The sequence below is a fragment of the Dromaius novaehollandiae genome, chromosome 12, assembly GCF_036370855.1.
Source record: "Dromaius novaehollandiae isolate bDroNov1 chromosome 12, bDroNov1.hap1, whole genome shotgun sequence".
NCBI classification, from domain to species: Eukaryota; Metazoa; Chordata; class Aves; order Casuariiformes; family Dromaiidae; genus Dromaius; species Dromaius novaehollandiae.
This window is the reverse complement of record NC_088109.1, coordinates 8,769,525-8,797,026: the sequence shown is the minus strand read 5'-3', so window position 1 is coordinate 8,797,026 and position 27,502 is coordinate 8,769,525. Positions and strand designations below refer to the sequence as shown.

The 27,502-nt window shown below is 41.9% G+C and overlaps 2 long non-coding RNA genes across 4 annotated transcripts; one reads left to right on the top strand and one right to left on the bottom strand.

Annotated features, from left to right (window-relative positions):
- On the top strand, positions 1-11,249 carry LOC112982861 (uncharacterized). 2 transcript variants are annotated; one of them, XR_003259079.2, is made up of 4 exons: positions 1-109; positions 557-657; positions 7,944-7,997; positions 8,519-11,249. It is a non-coding gene; the product is annotated as an uncharacterized LOC112982861 (long non-coding RNA). The 2 variants fall into 2 exon arrangements; XR_010391226.1 differs by having other exon boundaries at positions 7,931-7,997.
- Positions 1,246-27,105, bottom strand: LOC135329682 (uncharacterized). 2 transcript variants are annotated; one of them, XR_010391228.1, is made up of 8 exons: positions 19,605-27,105; positions 19,023-19,147; positions 17,985-18,148; positions 17,066-17,176; positions 14,120-14,285; positions 12,381-12,497; positions 4,729-4,807; positions 1,246-3,784 (listed from the first exon to the last, which is right to left on the bottom strand). It is a non-coding gene; the product is annotated as an uncharacterized LOC135329682 (long non-coding RNA). The 2 variants fall into 2 exon arrangements; XR_010391227.1 differs by lacking the exons at positions 14,120-14,285; positions 17,066-17,176; positions 17,985-18,148; positions 19,023-19,147; positions 19,605-27,105 and having other exon boundaries at positions 12,381-12,926.
- Between the last annotated feature and the right edge of the window lie 397 nt (positions 27,106-27,502).

The window sequence follows — 27,502 nt, the reverse complement described above, 5'->3', positions numbered from 1 at the left end:
GCCGATGCGGGGCGCGTCGCCCCTTCCCGTGGTGCAGCGCGGCCGGCGGCGGCAGTAGCCGCCGCGACTCCATCCGGGTCCCGCGGTGCTCCGGGTCACCCTGCGGCAGGTAACGGGGCTGCGGCGGGCGCAGCCCCTGGTGGGCCCCGCCATCCTCGATGGGGGAGGCGGCGCGCCGCAGGGCGGCCCTATGGGGCGCGGCCGCCGGTGTCTCGCGGGCCTGGGGACTGCGGCGGTGCCAGGGCGCGGAGGGAAGCGCGGCGGGCGGGGCGGGGCGAGCCCCCGGGGGCGGTGGGGCGTTGCCGGCTCCCGCGGTCCACCCGGCGCCGCCGGGTCCGGGACCGGGTCCGGGCGTGTCCCGTCCGGGCAAGCCCGCGGCCTGCGCGGTGGAGACGGGGCTCAGGCTACTGCTGGGCGGCTGCAGTGGCGAGATGCGGCCAGGCCGCCGGGCGGCGGAGGCGGCCCCGAGCCATCCTGCCTGCCGCCCCGGTCGCTTTCCCGTTTTTATTACATTTAGGCCTTTTTTCTCCCCCCCCCTTCCCCCTCTTTTCTCCAGACTAACTTGAAGGCCCGGAAGTGCCGCCCCCGGGCGCTCCTGAGTGGTCGGTTACGCTCGCCGCCCGCCGGGGATAGGCCGCGGATGCCGTCAGCGGCTGGGTACGTCACTTCCGCTATCAAGTGTGTGGGCCGAGGAGACCTTGGCCGCGGGGGGGAGCCCCGCAGGGCCGGGGCCGCCGCCCGGGGCCGCCGCGGGCTCCGGGCCCCGCCGAGCCCCTGGGGGAGCCGGCCGCCCTGGCGGGGGGAGCCCCGCGGCCCGTGCAGGAGCGGGGCGCCGACGCCCCGGGCGGGCAGCGCTGGTGGCAGCGTCTCCGGGTGGCCGCAGCGCTGCACGGGGCTGCGCTCCCCACAACTCGGGGTGCGCGTTAGGCTCCCGCGCGTAGGGAGCAATTGCCGACGGGACGCGCTGTGGGACGAGCGTGAGCTGGTGGAGGGGGGTGAGTAGGACCTCAAGTCCCTGTGAAAAGGGGGAAAGGCGTTAGGCCCGAGATGTCCAGATTTTTGGTGGGATCGGAAAGAAAGCAGTATCGCAAATGAAGGAATTATAAGAATTAAGTGCAACAATGAAGAGGAAGAAGTAAAGCAAGGGAAAGAAAACGCTTTACAAAATACTTCTCACTTTAAAAGTAAATATGCTGTCAATAACAGCAGTGGAAAGGATGACATCACACAAAGTAACTCTTATTTGTCAGTATATGCTGTACTGATCATAACTCTAAACACTGACATTACATTGCATTATGGTTAGCACAGCTTCAAGTCCATTATTGATATATATATATATATATATTAGCATGTGTATGGTGGTTCTCTGTCTGGCACAGCAGAGTTTTACAGGAAGATTGTTCAGTCACATTACATTTAAGACTTGCTGCTTCTAGGAGTAAAAACTCAACCCAATGTTCAAGGTTAATAATAGTCCTCACTTGCAAATTTGCCTTTTCTGCATGTTTTATGCCACTCTTTCTTAACAGTACTATTTCAGTAAGATGATTTTCTCACAGTGACCTAAGTCTTAAATGAACTGGCATGGAAAAGATGCTTCAGTTAGAAAGGTACATAGAAGTCCTGCAGAGTGATGCTTAATTGTAATATTGGATCAAATTTAATTTATGGCTGAGAATTGTTGAGAAATTGAATCTCTTCTTTCAGAAACAGTAAAATTTCTTTAAATTACCATAATTAGTGTAAAAACAGTATTTCATAAATAGGTCACCCTCTTTCTGTTTCCATAGTGGAGAACTGCTGGAGTGCTTCACTGAAACAGTTGTTTACTAATAAAGCTCCTATGGTCAAATTTGATTTGTTCCATGTACAGCAACACTCAGTTGCTAAATAGTCTAAACTTACCCAAGGAATTATTTACAGTTGTTGTTCCAAACTTGCTGCAGTTTTGTCAGTGTAGTCAACTTTTAATAGTAATAGATTTAATAATACTTTATCTTCTTGAAGAGGGACTTAATAGCCATATTATATTTTCTATTTTTGTAAAATTCTTGAAGGTATTTCTTTTCCAGTGGTGATACTCTAACTTAAAAATGCAGCCTCAATTTATATGGGTTGTGTTAGGAACTTATATTGCATAGTAATATAAGAGAATTTGCAAAAAGAAGCATTGACAAAACATCAAGTTACTTTATTTTTTTACCACTAATAAAAAGCAATATCTTTATTTTCACTTTACCTCTGATAGCCTTCTTTGTTTTCCTCTAGTGTTACTAGTGGAAATATTTTATTTGCAAAATATGAAAAGGCTTCCAGTATTTATTACAGGCAATAGAAGTTTAATTATGTTGCCAATTAACAACAACACTCTTGAAAACATTGCTTTTTTATGAACACTAACTTAATAATTTGCTGAATTTATATAAATACTAATTATACAGATATGCAAGCTTCATGCATAAGAAGTTGTCAGCATAACATGTTCTGCTAATAGGTAGGATGGCTTTCATAATCAGCTGCTGTTCTATGGAAGAACACAAATTTGGTAAACGTTTTGGTAAATTTAAATGTTATCAGTAACTGTTCATCTTCAAAAAAAAATCCCATGTTTCTTCCACTTTTCTCAGTCATCTACATTCTGAAAGATTCAACTCCTTTGTAGGAATAAAACAGCATATCCCACTTACTAGTAGCATGTCCTGAGAGACACAGAGCTAGGGGTTAAATGTACATTTCAAGCAGGGACACGTGACCAAAATGAGGATTTCCTTTGAGAAAGGCATTGAGATCTTTGGGGCATTTGAAATTGTAGCTAAACAGCAATAGGCTTATATATACATTTATACTGCCAGTGAACTAATGGAAACCTATACTCAAAAGACTTTGTGAGAATTGGACAGCATTTTAGTGTAGTCATTTTTCTCACTACAGTGTGTTATCTAATGCTAGGGTTTTTTGCCAGCATTGATACTGTATGCTAAACCAGAAATTAGAAAATCAGTTCCTTCTGTTATGTGGTATACCTCAATTAACAGGATTCAGAACTAACATGTCTGCAAGGGATAAGTTTAGGGTTTGAATGCTGAACACTAACTAGGTTTAGCACTACGTTTTCAACAGTCTGTACCTCCAAAGTTTTGTATCTATATGTGTATGTGTGTACATACACTTCAAGTATTTATGAAAGGTTAAAAAATTCCAGAGTATTTTTTTTAAATCTTTGTCAAATGAAATTATGTAGGTATATTGCTGTTCTGTAGTGATGCAGTGGTAGGTAATAGACATCCTGGTTTCTGTTCTTGAACACCTTGATTATGCACTAATTTGGACACTAATACAGATCTGTTTTTTGTCTATATCAAATACTAAACTATTTCTAAAAATAATGTGCATATCTCATTGGAGAAAAGTTGCTCATAATAGATATAGCGAGAATCAAGCTTTAACTTATAAACTACTGAAATAATTTTGAATAGCTTAGGAAGGATTAAGTTTAGAATATGCATCATTCATCTGAAGTCCTACTTCCAGAAGTAATCAATGATAATGCATCGATTATATGGAGCTGGCTTAATAGTAAGGTTGTGAAGTCAAGTTCACATACAGGAACATGCTAGAATTCACCTTAGTTTGGTCCTTTCTTCATATTAAAAATTATTAATTATGATCACATACTTTGCTTTTCCACAGGAGATGTGCTTCATTCAGTGCATGAGCAGGCAGTATTGACTTCTAATTTCTTCCAAGCCATGGTTTCTTGATACTTAAGTTTGTTCTGATACTATGTGATTAGAAAAATAAATCAAACATACTCATTGAAAATGCAATGAAACAGTATTATTTCATGCTGTGATTACTTGGAATCAGAATGCTTTGTATTAAAGCAACTACATGTAAATCAGATTTAGATATTACAAAAAATTCTGGCATGTTGGATTGAGACACTAGATAAGTACATTACTAGTGACAAACAAAAGTATAAATCTTCTATTGTGTGAAAAATACTGAGAACTTGTAAACACTGGAGTGGACGCATACATTGCCACCTAGTTGCATGGACTTTGGTACTGCTCATGCTTAGAGTTAAAGCAGACATCATACAGCATTGTGGGCTGAAATGGGCTTCTACTCCTTTTCTCCTCCTTTGTTTTTTTTTTTTTTTTTTTTTTTTTTTTTTTTAAAAAAGCCAGTTCAAAGATACATTCCAGTGTACTTCAGCTAAATGGACTACCATGTTCATATGGAGGTACTAAATCTCAAGTTTTTAGGTATTGGCAGGAGGCTTTTGTTTTTTTTAAATAGTCTCCTGGACTTCAAATTGCAAGGCTTACATCCTAAAGAATTTTTGTTTTCTTGGTCTGTGCAGCTCTTCAGTGCAGGTGTGTTTCCTTGGCATTTAGCTAGGAGAAAGTACAAGATTTCCAATCTGTTTAGTCTTAATCTTCATATATTGTTTAATAACTTACAGCTTTGACTTCTCTGTTATACTTAATTTCATGCACTGAATTTTTTGAGTTTAAGCATTAAAGAAAATCTTTTTGAATAACAACCTGTTTACAATTTTACAATGTCAAATAGTTTTTGTTTCCTTTTGTTTTAAACAAAAGGATATATGACAATATAATGTACCTCAAGTTAAGGTACCTATCTCCAGCCCACAGGTAGTAGTTGATGTCAGTAAAGCACAGTTAGACAACGTAGGAGCTACTGCCTTTACAAACTCACCTTCAGCTTCAGTTGCGTTCTGTGCAAAGTGGACAAAATCAGCTGGGAGAATAAAGCACTTGTCTCTTTTAGGATCACACTAAGATGAAACAGAACACCTTTGTTATTTCCAGAAATTTGCATTTTGTTCCCTCAGCAGAGTAATGAATAAAAATTGTAACCATCATTTGAGCTATTTTTTCCCCCCCTCTTTGGTTGGAGAACAGATCAAAAGTGCTTATGTTACACTGTGTGCTACTAAACAAAAACACACAAATTCTAGAGTTCATTTTCTATACAGTTTAGGACACTTTCAGAAGATTTTAAAAAATCAGAAAAAAGCATGAAAAAACATACTTCAGAAAGCTAGAGGTAATTCAGATTCTACTACTGCCATTTCTGTTGGACACAAATTAGGAGCAAGGCTCCACCAAGATCAACACTGATAAAAAGGAAGGTACAATCCAAAACAATGTAGAATGGGAAGAATTATTCATTCAAACTAATTAAAATTTTCCTGTCAGTAACTATATAGATATATCTTACTGAATATCACTGGAAGAGGGGTCAGGAGGTATGTGCATAGTTCATGATGAAAGACAGTGTATAGGACAGCTGAGTGAAGTGAGGATATGAAGGATGACTAATAGTCTGCATTATCACACTGTTCCCCCAACAAAAGATCCCTAACACTTGAACAAAACCCGCTGACCAAGCAGACCTGAGTTTGTAAGTCTGCGTGTGGTCATTTGCGACCCTGGATGTGTAGGTACTCCAGGTGTCACTGGAGAAGGTGGTTGAAATGCATTCACTGAAAGACTCTAGGGGAGCCTGGAAGTGCCGTGCCATTAGAGGTGGCATTAGGGAAGTTAAGGGATAAAACAGTGAGGAATTGCCGGTAGGGCTGCTCATCTAAGCCCCAGAGCTCCATCTTGTGGTCAAAGCTGCGTATGGGCTAGAGCCTCAGCCCTTGGCTGCGGCAGGCAACTTCCAGTGAGGTAAGGTGTTTGGCAGTAAACTCGTTCCTCTGTTCTCAGTGCTCTGCCAGAGTCCTACAGTTGTACAATTAGTATCACTTTCCTTCACTTTAACTGCCTTGGGGTTTATTAAATAGAGACCTATGGGTGACCGAAAAATAGTGCTTTGAGCACAGCTGTTAATAAGGAAACCACATTACAAAGGTACTGCTTCAGAGCTTAAAATCTCATCATTGTCTAAATGTTTATTGCTGAAGTAGAGTAAGCGCAGGCAGATGGCACTGAAACCCTTGTGCTTTACTGTAGCATGATGTCAGACTTAAGTTGCAGGGATGTATGCAATAGCAGACTCACTTGGGTGAGTAACAGTTATCAAATCAGTAGAGACTGTGCCAGGAGCATAACTTATAAAGCTGCTCTGTTTTGGTGTGTGCCAGGAAGATTTAATACATAATATCAGGGAAGAAGCATACAGGTAGACCTCCTAGCAGATCTCATTCTTTGAAAGGACATTGCAACTTAAGTATACAGTTAGAAAATATAAGAAATAACCCACAAGTACATCTCTTAGGAAACTCCTAAACTACTGCAAAGCAGAACATGAAATTAAGCAGCCTATTCATGAATACATAGTTAAAAAAAGTTCACTTGAACTTCCTTCAGAAGAAGGTTAATAATACTAATTCTAAGCCCTTTTGTTATTAGAATTCTAGTAAAAAAACTGAACAGAAATTGCTATCAGATACCTACCTGGTTGCTGTAGCATACTGATAAAACTGCTTTTCTCAAGTAGTTAGAAGATGGGATACACTATGATCTTTTATAAGGTATGATATTTATAGAATGAGGATTTCCTAATGTACTAAAGCACTTTATGATCTCAGAGCAGACAAGTGTATGTAGTCATAGGATAAAAATTGGAAGTCATTCATAATATTTTCTTCAAGGACATTTTTGACTTTAAATAATAAATAACCTATGCACAGTGGTGTTAGATAAAAGGCTCTTGTTTTAAGAAGCTGAAGGCAGGCAGATTCTTATTGGTTGAGGAACAGCAAATACTTAACAGAAAAATCAAGTCATGGTGGTAGAAAATAATTTGAAATTTCTTATATAAGTTTCAGAACTTCCCAGGGAAGTCTTGCTGTCAATAGAAAAAAAATAAGATCTGTTTGATACATCCTGTCAAGTTGGTTAGTTTTTTAGATAACCTATCTAGATGTGGTGCAATGCAAAACATTGATTTTTAGGCTTATAAATCTAGTATCCCTCAGGCTTTGGTATAAAACTGCAAATTTGCAGGTATTCTCTTTAAATATTTTGTTTTGTATTTTTGGTATGCCTTCTTGCTTTGTGCAGTAACACCTATTTGGTTTTTCAAAGTACTGAAAATAGTTTAAGTGTGTGCATCAGAGAGTCAGCAGCTTCATTGTAAAGTTCCTTCTGAAATTAAACACCTTGGACTTAGCGATTCCATGAAGTTGAAGTGACAAACTGAAGATATCAGTTTGGCTCTGTCTGCAACTAGACTCACTGTACAGAGGCCTTGGTGGGCTACCTCTTTTGCTTAGAGATGGGATCTTTATGTGAATGCTATCCAGTTCTCATTCTAAACTGGTGAAGGTCTGGATGCAAGAACAAGGAACAGAGAGGATTGTCAGCTTCCCTACTGAATATCTGTTTGACAGCAGGACATCTCCCTGAACTAATTTAAAGGATGTGATGTCTGCCAGTGCTTCATAGTCATTTGACTTTGTCCTAGTACTCCTGTTCTAATTTATTTCTGTTTTGGGCATTAGCACCAACTGCTTGTGTCCATCTGTGCATGGTAAAATATATGCTCTGATAGGCATGTAAGTTAGCAAAAGCAAATAATGGGATTCATATGAATTACAAGCAAAATTTTTAAGAGTGATTCACTAAAATTTGTCATCAATATTTGTACAAAGAGGATTCCAGAGTAAAATGTTGAGGGGGTTGAAAAGTACTTCTTTCTGCACTATTCAAGGAATAATGTCATTCCTTTGTATATTAATGCACTGGATCACACGTTGTGTTTTTTGGCAAGGATATTAACATGCATTAGGAGCTCTTGTTCTAATCAAGGCTTTGTTTGAAAACTGGTCTAAAAATCTCAATTTAGAATTGGGGTGAAGTATTAGTAAAACATGTATTTAGTGTTTGAAAAACCATATTTCTGTAAACATTTTCAGCCATCTTATAAATTGCATTGACAAAATAATCAGTTTTCCTCTCCAGCTCTGTTTTCAAGATGTCTTTGCTAAGAAGGGGACTGTAAGTCACATCTGTCTGGCAAGTATTTAGATTTCAATATATTATTATTTTTTTTTTTAAACTTCAGGATCATGTTGAACTATGTTAATGCAGAAACTGGCTTTAAGGTTATTATCAAGATCAGTTGGAGAAGCCCATTTGTTTCTGATCTAAAAACCATGTATGCTTTAAGTGGCTTTTTGGCAAAGCAGGTGTAACAGTTAAATGGTGTAGAGTGTAGGATCTAATCTTGATGAGTTTTGTCTGTAATAAAACAGTCCTTATGCACAGAACTTCATGTAATTTCAGACTAACCGAAAAGCACAAAATACTTTGATAATTTTTCTTTGAGCTATTAACATTTATGGTAGCTGAAAAAATCATATATGTATTATTAAAAATATATATTTGATCAGAATTATAAACATCAAGGCCCCATGATCCATGTAAATGGTTTGCATTGTTATGGTCTTAGATTTTGGTTTTACTTTTAATTCTAAAGAGGAGGAAATTTAGGTTTGCTTATGATGTTTCTGATAGACTTTTTCTTCTAATTTCAGATGAGATTACATCTGTGGGACAAGAATAGTACTTTTAAAGAAAAGTTTAATGACTAATTGCTATGACTACTACAACTTGCTAACTCTGTAAAGTTGAAATATGTTAAGACCTAAGCAATTCATAGAATTTTGAAATTAAGGAATGTTATTTTTAAAGTAAAAATGTAATTGCATGTTTGGGGAGAGAAGGAATTTCTCTTTGATCAGTTTTTTTTTTTATGCTGTAAATGGTGTCTTGCAGCTAGCTTAACTTGACTTTATTAAAAATCACATTCTTCCTGCATCACCTGTGAAGATGCCTGCACTGTGGGATGAGGTAGTAGGTTGTATAGTTTTAGGGTCATACCCACAACTGGGAGATAACTATACAATCTACTGTCTTTCCTAAAGCAGCAGAAAGTCAACAGCGGAAACTTTTCAATTTAAGTTCAATGGCAGATTCTACTGAGCTCCTGTACTTGGAATGTTTATAGATAAGGTATTTTAGGAGAATGTATTTTTGTAATATCTAAAAATAATTGCATTTAGATTTTTCTCATTCTTGGAAAGTTCAGGTTATCATTTTACATTAATTTCTTCTCCTCTAAAGAATAAAAAAGTTAATAGACTAAGTTTCATATGCATATGGTGGACTAATCAAATGCAATGATTGATGTTCTAATAAGTTGTGTTGTTTACCATTGCTAACTGAAATATCAGATATAAATACTCTTCAGAATAAGACTGTAGTGAGTTACTTCAGGAAAGAGCTTAAATATATGCTTCTCTGTCAGAGTGAGGTAGTAGATTGTATAGTTGTAGGGTAGTTATTTTACCCTGTTCAGGAGATAACTATACAATCTATTGCCTTCCCTGAGGAGTAAAACAAACTGCGGTCCTTTGCAGTAATTCATATCTACATTGAATAAAAATAGATTTGTCAGATTTTGGGTTGTAGAGTATCAAATTTATCAGTGACAGAATTTGCAGAATTAACTATTAGTGTGAATGGAGCAACCCCCAAATGTTATGTTTGACTGCTGTGACTTTTCTTCCAAGGTGAGTGGCACAGTGCTGACTGGATATCCAAAGTGCATATGTTACTAGATACAGAATTGCCTCAGTGGAGTGGAAAGTCTAAAACAATTTGATTTTGAATCTAAAAATACAGGTGGCTCAGACTGGTACATTATGCCTTAAACTGTTTTGAGACCTCAATTTCTGTAAGGTATTAAAATGCCACAACCCCAGCTGAGTAGTAAAAGTTGGAGGAAGACTTTGAATTCTGCTTTGTCTGATTATTTTCTAGTTCTTCTAGCAAGTGAGACTTAAGCAATGTAACACAACATTAAAATGTTGACTTGAATGGCCAAATCTACCTTTTGAAACAAAATAAAATACTTCTGGGAGGGGTGTGTGTGTGTAAAGCTATAGAATTTGAGCACCCAAGATCCAGATCTTCAATTTTTCTGAGGTAGTTACTGTTTTTATAAAAAGACAGTTTAATCTTATTGTGTGCTTTTTCCTCTTGAAGAGCTAGAGTGTATTCAGTCTAACTACTTGTAGAGTAGATTGACAGCTCCTTGCTGTAGTGACAGACAAGCATGAAATAGCTTTTCATGGCTGAAAGTTCAGCATAGTAAGTCAGAATGAAAATGGAGCCTTGCAAGAGTGTTTAAGCCAGGAATGTTGAACTAGTTAACCACTTACAAGTAGTGACAGTGTAAAGTTGTAGTATGTACCCAGGCCTAACATGCAGAAGATCAAAAGCAGCTGGTAAGCTAAACTGACTTCAGAGAGCAGCTGCTTAGTAAGAACTGCAAAAAGGAAACACTGGGCTCCTAGGAAGAGGTAGTAGGTTGCATAGTTTTAGGGCAGGGATTTTGCTCACAAGGAGGTAACTATACAACCTGCTGCCTTTCTTAGGGCTTTACTATAACAACAGGACCATTTTGGCTCCATCTTAACTTCTGCAGCTTTGACATGTGAAGAGAAATGACAAACTATTTCTAAGCATATTGAGGCTTAGTGAAACTGGTATATGAGAAGACTTGGCACTAAACTCAAGTTTAGTACTACTAGTTGGAATTCAGTATGATAAAATGCTGCATTTAAGGGTGTGCTTGCCATTTTGGTGACATTAGTGTTGTGATACCTTGCAGGAAAGAGGCTATGTTTGGAAGGTAACTCCTTCAAGACTAAGATTTAAGTTCCCTGAAGTTGCATGATGCCTATCTAAAAGTTCACTTGAGGTACCAATACAATGTACCTAGAGACAGATAACTAAAATACATGTTCCTTTTGGCTTTGCATTTCAAGCAGAAAAACTAAAGTTTCACTTTCCCAGAAGGATCAGTGGACAACTTATTTGAAAGCTAGTGGTTTCTGTACACATATAGGCATAATAAAACATATAGGCCTAATAAAACAAGTTCTCAATCGTGGATTAAATGAATGGTTGCTTAGTGCCCTCTCTCATGGGTTTGTAGGTTGAAAAAGTCCATAATTAGTTCTTGTAGGGCTTCATCTTGATACCTTATGCTGTGGGATATGAAGACTTATTTTAATGGTTAAGCCTGTTACAGCATTGAAGTCTTATGTCTGCACTAGCCAGTACTTTGACAGTAAGACACAATCCTTCCCTAGATACTATAAAAAACATTGAGTATGCTTACATTGAACCTGTTTCATGGATTTAACTGTACACGTTTGACTTAGTTACTGACTTAATAAACTGTAGTGTTTTATGCAACTGTTATGGTGAATGGACTTTACTTTCTCCAAAATAGAGGCAGATTTCACAAGAAAACAGTACCTACATTATTGAAAGTAATCAAGAACACATTGTAAAGGAAAAAAATTCTAGTGTCGCTATAAATGTCAGGAACCCTGCTTACTCCAGAGCTAGTTTGTGAACTTAAGTTTAAGCTGCTGCATAAATATCTGGACTTTTTGAAAGGGTGGGCTGTCTGGTCATATTACAGCTTGGTTTCTGCATAAATGCAGCTGATAAAGTCATTAACAGGCAAGATTTGGGAAGAGAAACAGACACCCATAAGTTTGATCTTTAGCAGAGCAAACTCCTTATAAGCTTTAATGTACTTAGCATTTTATAAGTTGAAGGAATATGCTTATAAAAGAAATCAGTGCCAGCCACCACACCTGTGATGATCCCATTATCACATGCCACATTTGTAAAGCCTCTGTTGTGAGAGACACATAAACAGGATTTTGGTACTAAATTAAATAACTATATAAAGTTGTTTAACATTAAGTTTGGTGTCACATGCAAGTTTCAGAATTGATGTGCAGATTATTACCCTTCTTTTAATATAAGATTTAATACTGTTAGCTACATGTAGTAGATGCAGCTTTAAATTTATTAGTCTCTGACTGAAGCTGTATACATCTAAACATGTATCAGAGCCAGATTTTTCAAGTGTTACAAAAAACCTCCTCTTCAGAGTCCTAAGTGCTACTTAGGCAAAAGTACCTAAATTGTGAGTAAAGTGAGATTAATGTCTCCATATACTTTCACTGTGTATGGTGATAAGCGGACAGTGTGGAGAATTACTGCAGTATCTGTTCTACCACATCAAATATAGTCCCTCCTACACGATACCATAAGTGGCCTTGATCATGTCTTCGTAGAGGAAGGCAGTAATGCTCAGTTTATTTTTCTTAAATGGTTATTTAGTTCTTCATCTATGGGTGCTAACTGTAATTGACCTTCACCTGATCATTACTAATGCTGTCTTACCTATGATTTGTACAGGCATTTACTTTCTTGTAACTGGAAGCAACTTAATGAAATAAGGCTTGAACTAGAAAGGAAGCATGCTGTGGTTTAATCATCTCATCTAATGATCAGATTATTTCTTACCTTGACCATCTGTAGGGTCCACAAGTAAATGGCATCTGCTCAGCAAAGCACAGGATTTTGCTTTTTTCCCATATGTGTAGTCAGAGGTCCAAGGATGAGGTGACAACACAAAGAATCCTTCCAAGCAAAGAAACAGTGGTTAAAGAATGCACAGCAAAGAGTGCAGAAGAGTTTGCACTAACACAGACATGTTTACCACCCATCTTGAAGTAATTGTGTCCTGGTGGTCTTGGAAGCATTCCAAGAGAGTTCTAAAAATAGAATACAGTTCCAGCTCTGATCAATATCCCATGAGAATTATTTCTGTTCTGTACCCCTCTGGAAGAAGGTATGCTCTGAAATTTTCCTGGTAATGTGAAATTTGAGCCCTCTTGAACTTTTCCATAAGAAAAAACAGTACTTGATAACACTATGCTTCAGAAGAGTACTCCTAGCATTTGTGCCAAAAGTCTGCAACATAGGAACTTTCTCAGCTAAAAAAAGTCACCTGTGCTGCCTCACTTTGAGATCTAGGATTATAGCAGATAGCTTATTAAAACTAAGAATCTTACTGCAAGAATTCCTTCCTTTGTTTTCTATAGTTTGCACTATGCAGCAGATACTAGAGCTTCTAGAGAACAGCTGCAGCCATGGGTACCTACGTTAGAATTTTATCCTAACTCATAAGATATTCTCTACTGGAGTTTCTTAGGTTGAGAAACTATCATATTCCTAACCATTAGTTCTGTGTGCTTTTCTATCCAGCCTCTGAGAACAGATGCAAAAAAGTGAACCCTTAGCTGTCACATGTGTCTAGAGAGAAGTCAGCAAATACATGACTAGAATTTCCATTTTATGTTTGATTCTTGACTGCTAGATCTCATGCTATGATGTTCATTAGGAACACACATCATTCTTGTGCCAAAAGGCTGTTCTTGCCATCTCCTTTGCTAACCAGCAGGCTCTGCTGCACTCAGTAATAGGTAGAGAAATGCATACAGGTGGTTCATCTTCTGGATTAACCAAGCAATCTGTATAAAATACCTGATATGCAGAGGGGAGAAAGGAAGAGAAGAAAGTCTGACCAAAAGTGTCCAGTTCAATTGAAAATCGGTGGTTTCAACTGACACGCCCAAACAGCAACAAGGTCCCTCAACTCTAAAGGCCTCAGTGCACAGTGTTGGTTCCAGACCCCTGCTAAGCTTTAAGCAGCCCAGCAGTTGGGTTTAGTTAAGAAAGCAGATTTCTGCTAACAGCTTAGTGGTAAGTTTTATGAAATTGTTCTGTAAAGATGAAGAGTTATGACAGGAACTACTAGAAGCATCAGATGTCAATATGTTTTGTTGCAATGTACACACAAAAATCAATAGTGCCATTTATTTTTATTGCCTATATAGTCCTAACATGTTGAATTATATACAAGTTTGTTTCAGATACTTACAAGCACTAGAGTGAAGAGTGTTTATATGCATTGGAAAGTAAAACACTGTTCTTTCAGCCTGTTGTATTAAAATAATTTCAAAATAAAGTATTCCAAGTCATATAACGATAGTAAGAATTGTATTTTTGGTGATTGAAAATGTTCTTTCTGAAATAGGAGGTAACTGAAAAATTACCTCCTTTGACATTAAAGCTCTTCCGTATAAATGATGTTGTAAATGATGATTAAACCAGCACAATATAAGAACAGCAAGGAGAAAAATCAAATTGTGCAATTCTAAGTCCCAGTTCTGTGAGGGGATTTAAATAGCATACATTACCTTTGGAGATGCACCTGTGTTCTCAGCCTTCCCAGCAACTAGCCATAAATTGCTAGGTGAAGAGAGTAATATATTAATGCTAGTATCCTGAAGTGCTGTCACATGTGAAACCTGATTCAGCCTTGGAATCATTTGTATGTAAATGGCTCCTCCTGCCAATAGCTGCCTAAAATGAGAGGGGGATGGGTGGAAAGAAGAGGAAGGATAAGGAAGATAGAGAGCAAGGCAGGTGTACTTTGAGCTTCAACTCTTACAATGAGAAATCTGTACAAACAGCTAATACTCAGGACTCTTAAGAATATTCTGCCCAATTAAGCTGGGACTGATGCTGTTAGAACCAGGTTTGTAGAACTAAGGCATATTTTACACCAAAATAAGCACACCAGTTGTCAAAGACTTTCCCTCATACTTACTTTACAAAAGAAGCCCAAAAGTGTTTTTAGAGATCGAGGTAATAACCATCCCAAGTGTTGCTTCAGCAACTGGCATATACCACCTAAACTGCCTTGTAATACATGGTGTAACGATGCATAGCTGCTGAAACCAATGGCTAAAGAGATAATACAAAGCAGACTTCTTTCAATTACTCATGCTTTGAACAAATAGAATCTATTTCCTGTTTCTGGAAGAGTTTCAAGTTAAAGGCAGCTAATGTGGCAAGTATAGGAGAGCCAGCAGCCAACGCTACCACTGCAGTGCAAATAAGCAAAGTCAACACACACAACCAGCATCCTTGTGTCCCAGTGGTGTTGGTGGGGAACAGAGCAGTATTTCTGTTGTTCTCTGCCTCAGACCCTCTCCACTTCTGCCCTTATTGCACAGTAACACTGCAGATGCAGTTCTAAATACAGCAGTGCAACACTTAGTCATAAATGGCATTTCCGGTACCTTAGCAAGTCAAAATATCTCATGATTACAGAGGCAAACAACTAGAGTATATCAGTATCTGAAGAATACAAATGCAGGGAACAATTCTTACTTAAATTCTAAGAAGTTTCAGATAACCATTCAAAAGAAAAGTGCACAATGATACATGCAAAACTATTGCGGAGATACTTTTAAATTGATGAATTATGAACAACATGCTTTAGAAAACTATCCTTTGGCAGGAACAGACATGTTTAAATCCTGATTCAGCTTAAGTCCAAAATCCTTCCATTAATCTCAGGGCAGGGTTTCACTTTGAGCTTAAGTACATTTTTACATGAGCAATTGGAATAAAGTAAGCAGCTAACATTATTACATATAGCAAAATATTTGGATAATTATTAGGTAAAAGAAAAAAGCTATTATTAATCTCTAAGCTCTACTCAGTTAGGAAAGGCTTGTTTACTGAGTAGTAGCTAGGCTGCATGAAGATGATGTGGAAAATGCAGCAAGCTGGACCGTGATGGCTCTGTGGGCACCTGCACTGATTGCCAGTGTTGCAGGACTGCAATGACTTCCAGGAGAGGCAGTTCCTGTGAGGAACTTTACCATATCTGCTAACCTTAATCAAGAAGAGTAAGATGCCAGTTAGTAATCATTTAATACAGAGTTAATCATTACAATATTGTTACTTTGTTCACTTCTGTATCTTAGTGATTGAGACTATATAAAATTCTCACTGACACTTAAAATATTTCTAGGGTGATGAAGTTTTAACTTTTAATAAAATACTTATTTTCTATTTTGCATTTAAATTCTGGTTGGAACTCTGTCCCTGCTGGGTTACTAGGACTCTGCATACTCTGCTGTTTCAAAAATTCTGAAATACAACCAAGAGATTCCTTCCACTGATTACCTTGTAAAGGGAAAAATATCTGCTGTATTTCTTGCCTATCATATCTTATTCAGCAACTCTGTGCAGGTAGTTGTATTTCAAGAAGGGGCAACACAGGAGTTTTCAGGACAGATTCTCAAAAAAAATCCCCCCTCTTCAATTCTTTCCCCCTTCCTCCCTTTTAACTTCAGTTTTTGGAGCAACATCATGGTCCCATGAAATTTGAGGACCATTTCTGGATTCACATGTGGCACAGTTGTATATAGATTTTTCTGCCATGCTCTGTCAATTAGTTTGACTCTTGACTCAATCCCAGGTATTTTAAACTGCATGTACACACAGCTGTGATGGTAGAAAATCTAAACTACTCTTGCACAGTATTTAACAGTTGACTAGCAGGTGACTAGCTTAAATGCTAGTGTTCAGGAACTAATTTCCAAAAACAGTAATAAAAAAGTTAACAAAAAGCAAAACCCCCCAAAGGCCTAAGTGCTAATCAGCAAGTTTGAGATTGAGCACACTGTTTCACTCAGTGGACTGTACTGGGTTGATCACTGTTTAGTCCCTCTACAGTCCAACTAAAATTCCCTCCATCAAAACTGGCAACAGAAAATAACCATATGCTGTTCTTAGATTCAGTACAAATTCATTGACTGAATGACTAAGACTTCTCTTCTCAAAGAGCCTTCAATAGCAGAAGAAAAATGTGAACATGCAAGCTCTGACACGTCTTTGTTCCTTTCTGTCTTATTTTCAGACAGATCAAGAAATAATGAAGTATTCTTACATCCTTGATTTTTTTTTCCTGCTGTGGTTTAAATTAGGCTCTGAAAAACAGTGATCAGCAGCCCAAATATCTTGGGATTTCTGCATAAAAGAATTTTTCATCATATGAAGACATTATTAAAGCTGAATGACTGGTACCTTTACATACCTTCACACAACAATCCCATGCCAACTGTGTTTCTAGCAGAGTTTGCTGCACCTGAATTGAAACATTCAGTGTGTGAAACACTGTCAGCTGAAAGCTAACATTCTCAAATCTTAACAGTTGTTTTTGAAGTGAAATAAGATTCTGAGAAAACCCAAAAACTAGAAGGCCTAAGTCTTGCAGGACAGATTTGTGCCTTTAATTTCAATTTTGAACAGAAAAAAAAACCCAAACTCATTTTCTCATGTCTTACTTGTTCCAGGCTGTAATGCTACCATCACCAGATGCAGTGCAAGCAACAGGCCTTAACTGTCCAGCACCAAACACGTTCATCATCTGACATATCTGCCATGCAAACTTTTTCCTACAATAAAATAAAAGACAACAAAATATAATTAAATAGAACCAAAGGATTTGATTCTCCACAGGCCCTATTCAGCAAAGTGTTTAAGGATGTGGAGCTCAGTGCATCCAGAAAAATAACATGCCCTTTAGAAAGCATGTTATTAAGTATTATTAAATGACTGCATGTGTGAAATACAGTTTCCATCTTACAGTATTATATAATGGATGTTGAACAATTTAGATTTTACTACAAGTAAAAGAAACAGACTTGCAATGTTTATAGGGAGGTAAGACAGTTGGTGAGCAGATAAGCACTTAAATATTTTTACAAATCTGGCTTATGGTCAGTGAAGATGGGGGAAGTCTTCATAAATGATGCCATTACTTAGACAGCATAGGTGAGCAAGTGATATGCAATTGGTTTTGTCACCATCTTTTATGCAAATATTTTTAGGGCTGGTAAGGGAATATCAAAAGGTAGACACTTCAAAAAGAGTATCCAGGCAGAGCTCTATTTTTATTCTTCTGAGAACATAACACACAAAAGCCTTTTTTCCTAACGTTGATTCACTTAATGTCCACATTTCTGCTTATGGCCAGCTTAGCTTTTAAAGAAATCCAAATATGGATTTGCACTCTAAATTCATGCAACAGTTGCGTGCAAAGTCTTCTGAAGTGCTTTATCTAATACCTAACATATAAAACTAATCTGTAGCTTCTTTGAATATTCATCCATGTGAACTTCCTCCAGAATCAATTCATCCCAGCTAAGCATTCTGAAAACTGTTACCACGAGACAAGTAACCAAACAAAACTATTTTCCTTACCATTATGCCCCCTCATTGGCATACATGGGTAATTAGCTGATAGCCAGCCTGATGCCATTTGATGTTCAAACTGGGAGCAGTGGGAACAACATTTATATTGTGTTTGTCTTCCTGAAGTCAAGTTGGAGATACTGCAAAAGGCCCAACAATCTTTACACATTCTTCTGTGAAAAACAAAGATGATTATTGCCATGCATGTAGGAGTTAATAAAAATAATACAGCACAATAAGTTAAATTTGGAAGTCAGTTAGCTATATTGATTTAATATTTTGACTGAAATATTAAAAATATTTGGTTGAAACCACAGACAAAACCAGAAACTTGTTATTCATTCAAGTAGGGTCCAAGGTATGACCATGGAGTTCAAAAGAAAACTTCTGCCCAGTGACAGAAAAAATTCACTGTACTCAGGTATGACAAGATAAATCTAATCGCTCATTAATACTTGTGGGAGCCAAAACAGGATTATGATTTTTATCACCACATTATGCACAAGCAAATGCTAATAAACCCCAGCCTGCTTCTACATGTCATGCAGGAGAGATGTTTTGAGGGTGCTGGTGATGTGGGGGCAACCTGGAGCAGGGCTGGCACCACCCATGGTAACACGGGGACTCGCACGCTGCCAAACTCATCTCCGTCCAAACAGAACTGCTTAGTCCTAATCATGGTTTAGGAATTTGAAGTCTAAAAATCACCATTATTTGCTAGCCCATGAAGGCAGGACTCACTTGTCTAATGATTATAGACACAGCATCGTGATTTCCAGTGTGTGGGTCTGCGCGTATCCTGTGCTCTGAGGGACAGCTTCCTCCTGGGAGACAGCAGGGTGGCCACCAACCCGTAAGGACACGGCAGCTGCAGCAAGAGGGGTGCCTGGTCAACGACAGTATTTTTCCAGCCCGTTATTGCTGGGGTAGTTCATGGGTCTGTTCATTCATCAGGTTACCATCAGCACCCCAGCATCAGGAACTCTGCTCAGCTATTTTCATTGTATACCAGTGAAAGTCTTAACAATTCATACAAGTTCATTGTACCTGCACAGTGTGGATGGTCTCATTTCAGCCACTGTGCAACCAAGAGAAACTGCTGTCAACACTGTGTTTGCTGAAAGAAGCACTTGCTTCCACCAGGAACTGCTCTCTGCAGTGTTGCTCCATAACTGTTGTGCCAGAAAGGAGAGAAAGCGTTTTAGACACACCAAAGCTGATTCAGAGTACCAGACATCCTTTTTGGTGTCAAAGTAACAGACTGAATATCTGTTCTGCCACTAAAGCCCCCAGTTCTTTGAACAACTGGGGTTAAACATTCAATGAAACTCTAAGTGCAAGTACAGGCCTCTGGGAGAATTTTAAAAAAATGCATTTTGGTCATTGCTTACATTAGCTTTTCCAACAAACTCTGAGAACAAAGAAAAAACACTTTTTTTAAGATGAAAGTAGTTAAGATGTTACAACACTTCTAACTATACACCATACCATGAAAGATGGTTAGACTTATCAGCCCACACAAAATTAACTGGGTAATGAGCATAGAAGTGTTGGTCCCCTTTAGTGTGCAAATCCTATCAGCTGAGCCCTATCCACTAGGCTTCACCCACTAGTATTTTTCCCCTGTACCTGCCCCGATTTCCCGGCCGGCGCTTGCTGTAGGACAGCCCTCCAGGGCTTGCTGTGGAGCGCGTGACCAGTTTGTTTTGGCTGGTGCTCATGCCGGTTTTCAGTTTGTGTGTCAACACTGGGTGTGCTGGCTGTCATTTCTTGATACCGAAAGCTATACACCCGTGTTTGAAGACAGCGATCCTGCTCCACCTGGATCCAGAGGTTCACAGGAAGTGTTCTACAGCATGAGCATGCTCATACTGCAACACTGAAATACATTGCCAACTTAAACAAGAAAACCAAACCCCCCCCCCCCCCCCAAGAACACACAAAACCCACAAAGAATTAAAACATAGGAGGAAAGGAAGAAAAGTTAGAAGTATAGAGTCAAATGGAGCCTTAATATGCAAGGCTGTGCGTGGCAGGGCATCACTTTGGAGCTCACCAGATGAATTTGGTTAAAAGGACACAGAAAAAGGCACATGCTGAAGCCAGCTAACGCAGACCCAGCTTCACGCTGACCGGGAACCGCACCAGCAAGTGCCCCAGAAGGGCGATGACTTCTCAGTTGCTCGAGGAGTCTACACGGAGATCTTCAGTGCTGGAAAAGCTCCAGCTCGGCTGGCCAGTCTATGCCAAAGGAGAGGCTGGCTACAGCAAGAGGGGTTTCTCACCGCACCTGCGCGCACACAGCCGTGTGCCCCTCGGAGGGGCTGCTGGAGCAGACGTGGCCGCGGGCACCTTCGCTGCACCCTCGCAGTGTGAGCACAACATCGGGTCTGAAGCTTGCTCTTTTCTCCCTTATTTTCCCCACCCCCGGACAGGATTTACTCAAGACCTAGGTTTCCTTCGCAGCACTCCAGACTGGCTGAAGGACGATCGAGCAGGCTCGGCGGTAGCAGCCCACGGCTCAGCCTGGAAATGGCTTGGGGCAGAGCAGCCTGGCCCGGCCCGGTGGGGAGTCCCGAGCCGCCTCCAGGAGTGGCCGCACCGGCCCCAGGTCACGCAGACCCGTGCACGTTACATTTTTTATGCTCAGTAAAATTTGACTCCATTTGTGCCAAAAACTTCCAGGATTCTTCCTCTCCCCCAAAACCCCCCCACGAGTTATGTTTCCTTGAAAAACCACAACCCTCTAAGTACCTTAGAACTGCACCATAAGCACTAAGCCGGCGCGGGACAATAATAAATGAGGCAAGTTACACGCCAGGATGTGCCGGTGATAATGTTTTCCACTGAAGACAGGAGCAGTGAAATTTTCCAGCATAACAACAGCGGCACCGCTCCCCCCGCGGGACACCACCGAGCACGGCCCCGCGCCCGCCGACCGCATCCCCTGGCGCCCCGCGGCATGCGCCCGCCCGGGACCGCTGACCTTTAATCCATCGCTGCTTGTCCGTGGGCCCGGGGGGAAGTCACATGTGCGGCACGAGCCTGACCCAGAAATATTGCAGGGAGCAGGATATTTTGTGCGAATAAGGAAGGGCAGGGTCTGCAAGATGAATCACTGAAACAATAATTATCCTGAGGAAAAGCCTTGGAGGGTGGATTAGCTGCGATAACTGCCCTCTCAAGGTAACAACAATGCGAGACGTCAGCTCTTCTCTGCCGCGAGCGACAAAGTGCTTCAGTATAACACAAGAATTATGGCAGCCCGTCCGGGGAGGCTGGCCGGGGACATTCTTCGCTCCCAAACCGGCCCGGCTTCAGCCCACGATTGTTGTACAATCCGCAACAATAATAGCCCCAAAACTTATTTTTAGCTCACCAGTAGCTCACAGCGAAAATAAATACAGAGACAGACAGTTGCTATAAAGACAGGAAATAAACTTTAGAAACTATTTAGCTTTTGGCTAAGCAGGGCAACCGAATTACACAGTTCCTGAGCGTGCATGATACTCCCAGATAAGATGAACTCCAAATGATAGTTTTGTTCTTTTCCTGCGGTCAGCCCCGTTACGGGGCAGCGGTCAGCACTGGGAGATGCCACCACACCTGGAGCAAAACACCCCAGTCCGGGGATCCCCGGGTACCGTGGAGTTTCCCACCTACCCAGTGCACATTTCCCATAGCTGCATTAGACGCCCATGACATGCGGGCAGGGGTTAGCAGGCAGGAGCTCCCGTGGAGCCCCTGTGCCTGCTGCTGTCACCAGGGCCAACCTTCAGCTGTCACACGCCGAGAGCCCGTCCTGCCCCACTGTGTGGCTCGGGCACGCCAGTGCTAGTGCAGCCCGGTGAAACCAGCATCGCTCTAGACAAGCTAACAGCCCTGGTCTGTCCCCCGCTTGACTAATACTTAAGTTTGGTAAGGGACCAGCATCATCTTCGCTCCCACCTTGGCATGTCACCACCTCAGCTAGATGCTCCTGGCTGCCATGATGTCAGCCAGAGTCCTAAAGGAGACAGATTTTGCTGGTTTTCAGTTTTCCTACAAGTTACACCCACGAAGCCTGCTTTGAACACAGGGAGCTGCCGCAGCCCCGCTCCGGGCTCGCCAGGGCACAGGCACCGCGCAAGGCGCTCCTCCGGGCGAGAGCTGCCTGCAGGGACGCACCTTGGTCACGCAAGCCCTGCGCCGGGAAAGGTCACGGCAGCGAGGCAGCTCGGGGAAGACACGAGAATTCAGAGGAGAGACGAGCGTCCGCAGGTGACCCGAGCCGGCTTTGGAGGCGAAGGGGCACTTCAGCGCGCCGCGCCGGGCCCCGTCGCCCCGCACACGCTCCTCGCCAGATACGGAGGCGATTTTACCTTGCGCATGAGCCGTGCTGACGAGGAATGCGCTATCGGGCTCGCGCTGGCGTAATTTAAAGAAATGCTCTTCCTGCTGTTCTTTGAAACCAGCTGAACACTTGCCAGCAGCAAGCTCCAAGATAGCCCTGGAAAGTGAAACCACACCAGGAAGGGGGAGAGAAAACCTGGAGGGGTTACGCACCAGTGCTTCTCTCTTGGGTACTGAGGACTTGAGCTTACAGTTACCACAGAGGTGTGTCCATTGGAACAGAAGGCCGGTTTGCAGAGTTATTTTAATAATAATTAAGAAAAAGAAAAGAAAAGCAGCTTTTCCTTGTCCCAGTTCCACACGGATGCCTTTCCATCTCACTGCTCCCCAGTCACGAGAAAGAGTAAATATGATGCCTGCAACTCACCGTTACTAAAGCTGTTAGCTATTTTATATACCTCCTCCGCAGCATCCCTCTGAACCGGACAGCCAGGGTCCTCCCGCATCGCCCCACGAGCCCTCCTTGAATGCCTTGGACTTTGCTGCTTGGAGACAGGTCCATCAGCACTTGAGGGGTCATCTGGGGGAAGGTGAGGTCGCTTTACTTAAACATCCTACTATTTTATTTGCTTGTTTAGCTGTACATTGAGCTGCCTTCTGACCACAGCACCATCCTCCCCTCTGAACTGCTGTTTTCAATTTAAGGTATAAGAGAAGGATTTTCATATTTTTATGCCCCCAAAAGCACAAAAGAAAAGCCCCCAAACCCCCCTCATCCACAGGCCTTCAGCCCGGACTCGGTCATGCCTCTCACAGCGACAGAGCCACAGTAAAATCTGTTATCAATTTGAGCAGATCAGTTTCCTTTATGGTGGAGCTGTTTTCAGTACACTGCTATGTGTATTACAGCAGCCAGAGATATAAATGATCAACTGGAAGCCTGAATTAATTTTTCCTCATGTCTAAATTAGGCAAGTGAGTAATTGCTGCAGTAATCGCGAGCAAAGCCTGTTTATCAATGCCAGTGAATAATTGGCTATTAAACAATAGTGCACTTTGCCTTTGGAAATGCACAACACTCGAGCAGGAAGCACGCTGCCAGTTTTATATTAGCTTGATGATTGATGAGAGGAGTGGCAGGATTACAGACGCAGTTTGGGCAAAAGCTTTCTGACATGTCTCCCCCAAAATCATCCCTGTGCCTAAACAGTTATCCGCAATGCAAGGATAAACACACAGTGGGCTTAGATTACAGCATCTGAAGTCACAGGGCCAAAATAGCACAAGTCTAATTCTGTAATCAATCACTTGTGATTGCAGTCAGCCAAACGCTGTACCTAAAAACCGCAGGCAGGAGCTGCCTCTTGTTTTCTGTTTTTGTACATTTGTCTGTCTGCCACTTAGCTGTCGCTCTGACCTCACCCTTTGTTCATCGCAGCATCTGTCCCGTTATCTTGCCCTCTCCTATTTTCCATGCCAAGCCTATCCTTTTCCACCATGCTCTTCTGTCCTTCCCTTTGACGACCCTGGATCCAGGCCCGTCCTCCCAGCGTACCACCCGCTCCACCCAGATATCCCCGTCCACACCTCTACCTGCTTTCTGGTGCCACCACTTTAGATTTCTCCCCTCCCCGACCCCTGGCTGTTTCATGGCTCCATGTTCACCCAGCTGCCCACAGCCCGGTCCAGCTGGCAGCTCCCTGGACCTCGCCGGTGCTCCCTTGCTCTTTGGGGCATCCTTCCTCCACTGAACTGCTCTGGGACAGGCATGGTGGAAGAGGTCAGGGCTCCCTCCTGTCCCTGCTGCTTTCAAATCATTTCTCTCCTCTTATTTGCTTCATCCATGGTCTGCCCAGGCTCTTCCCATCCTCCTGCTCGGCACTTGAGTTGTAGCTCTTTCTCCTCTGCGATTCCCACATCTGTCCTTGGCGACCTCTTGACAGCCCAGCCAGTTTCTTACGCTTGCATTTCCTCATCTTTGTGCAGCTGATCTGCAGCCCTTGTGCAACTCTTTCAGTCACTCCAAAACTGCTAATTGGGTATGTTGCTAGCACTTCTCTCTCTCACCTCTCCATTGCACAAATCCCCCCTCTGATCACCTCATCTGGAGAATTCAACGAGGCTTTTCCTCCTCTGCAAACCTCTCCTCCCTGTCCTTTCTTCTATTTGAAAATTGCCGATTTTCTGTCAAGCTTCATTTCAGCCCAGTCTAGACTGCCTTCCCAAAGTCCGACCTGCTGACTGCTCGTCTCATTTTGTTTGCTGAAACTAGTAACACAACCACAGATCCATTCATTCCACTGCTCTTTCCCATCAGCTTCCCAACTAAGCAGCTCTAAGATCCAGCTGAGTTTGAAAAAGTGTATCTGCAGCTCTGGCTGATGCAATTTCTGACTCCTCCAGCCTCCCTTGTTCTCCCATGCACAGGATCTCAGCAGCTTCTCCCAAGAAACACAAGCTGGCTAGTTTTCCTCATTTCTGCAATAGTGCCCCAGTTTGTTCCTTCTTCCAACAGCATCTCAGTGCCATCTCACAATTTCCCTCACCCACTTTTATTCTGATTTACCTTAAGCCTTATTTAAGCTCTTATTCTTCTCCAGTTTTCCCCTCACCAACATCCTTTAGCAGCTCCTTCCTTTAAAGTGCAAAGTCTGCGACTCTCCTCTTGCCCTCCCAGCCACTGCTCCCGCTTGTAGCTCATTGTTGGAGAGGAACATCAAGACAGTATAGACAGCAGTTTCTCTCTCACATCTTACTGAATCTTCTCTGGCTGAAGTCTCTTCTATCTTCACCTTGTCCAGACTTCAGTCAGACACTTCATCTAAACCTTCTTCATTTACTTTTAGCATGGTTGACCACACTCTTCTAGAAATCATGTTCTCTGGCCTCTGTGATCCCCCGACCCCTCTCTCATCTCCCAGCAATTGCTTTTAGCATGTTCTCTCTAAGGAGTTATCCTCACCAGACCTTGAACATGCACAGTTCTGGACCTCTTTTCTCCTTTCATCTCATTTCCAGCAAAAAAATCTCCACACACCAACTCAGTGACTGCCACCAGAGGTAACTGTACTGTTCACTGTTCTATTCCAGATCTCTCTTCTATACAAATAAAAAGCGCTGCATCATTCTCTAATGTGATCTCTTATTTAGATCTGCTTTTAATTCAAGTTCTTCCTGGCTAAAACAAAGCTCCTTCCTAACCACACCTCCATTTATCCCCATCCTCTTTCATTACTGACAACATGACTGTGTAAGTCACTCACATCCACAACCCATCATGTTCTCCAATGTCTCCTAATGCCCAGTATATGACTCCCCTCACCCAAAAAGAGGCTTAATTCTCTTGAAATTTTTCAGCATAGCATCATGAAGTGACAGCCTTTCCCTCTTGGCTGAACTCTCACCATCTGACATCCTGGTTAGATGACCAGCTTTACTTGCTTTGCTCACAGCAAGCCAGCAGCCTGCTGCAGAGTTTCCTCACCAGCATTTTGACACATACTCCTCTTTTTGCATGCCTCTTCTGACATCTCCTCCCCTTCAGCATCAAGCATAAGTTGCTTGACTTTGCTTTCAATGTCCTTCATGACATACTGTCATTTATTAAAAGCAGCAGCTCTAATGGCTGGGCCACTACAGCAGTCTTTGTTACTCGCTATTAAGTTTTCAAGAAAGCATATTTTCTGGACAGTAAACTCCTGCTTAGGAGAACTCCCTATAAGTACTTGCAAAGGTGCCTCCTTGTTCTGCTACAGATGCTCTTTTTAACACTGTGATGCCCTCAAGAGCTTGACAGTGGCTGCTCATCACACTGATCAACATGGTTTTCTTTGCACTCCCTTGTCTTCCACTCTTACTTAGATGACAGCAGCTTTTGGGATAGGGACCCCTTTTTCTTCTGCACTTGTAGAACATACTATAGAAAGGGAACCTGTTGAATAGATAGGTCTGACAGTGCTACAAAAATAGGTACAGCTATCAAGAAGCCCTGGTTTCTAAAGAGTGGTGATCTGCAGAAATGGAAACCATTATAATCTCCTGCTATCACACACAGGCTTTTATCTATTAAATGTGCAAGTCCACCCTGGCACCCATTCAGCCCATAACCCCTGCTCAGTTCCAGCCAGTCCACGCACAGTGCTGACACCTTTCAAACAGCTTTTATGCTCTGGGCTACATTAAAATCATTTCACAGTAACATAGACTTCTGAAATGTCTAAAGAGTGTACGTGTGCACTTATACCCCCCTTGGCCATGTCTCCCAGAATGCTTCTAGGAATACTTTGGTAAAGACTGAATTTGTTTATCTCTTTTCAGGCCCAGTGCAATCGCTTTTACGAACAGCACAGAAAACACCCTTGCTGATTAAGAGCACTCACTGGAGACAGATCAGAGAGGATATGGATGGAAACCTATTTTAACCTGAACCACAAGCTAAAGGGTAGGTCTGGAAGTTGCTCCCAGCTCAGAGAGTGGAAATCAAATATTTTGCTTGCCCTTCATGTCTGTTTGACAGTCCTGGGCCAACAAATGAATCTTACCAGAGAAGGGAGCAAACCTGGGAGACAAGCCCTAGAGCCAGTGCTTCAACCTGCCGAGTGTCCTCAACCAGCCTTCGGAGAGACGATCCCATCCAGCTCCGGCCTCGGTGGTGACACCTGAGCAGCAGCGTGGGAGCTGCGGCAGACGGGCAGCCCGGCACTGCCAATACAGCCCCGCCGGCGCATCAAGAAACACGAGTTTGCAGACGCCAGGTCTGTTCACCTGGCCTAAGGCAGCAAGCTCTGCTGAAGGTGGACCAGCCCACAGCCACCACAACACCGGCCCAGGCAAAAATTAACCCCCCCCAAACCCCTGGTGGCCTAGCACTGATTTGCCTCCACATTACATCTTCGACTGTACAAAGTACATGCTAGCGCTTCATTAGTTGCCTTCTGTATCATTAGACCTCCACAGTTTACAATCATGTGCTTGATACCTTTAATTTATTTACTCTGTGGTTACAGTTTACAAACGCGTAACTGGAGGGCTGCGTGGATCACTCTGGAGGCATTAGCAGGCCCACGGTAAACGGACGTGCTTCAGGTATCTAGACAAGCGGTGTCTCCAAAAACTGGAATTAGCTTAGTCAGGCGTTTTCCAAGAATGCACGTTTTGCCAGATTAGTTAGTACTGTTTATATAATTTAAAAGTAA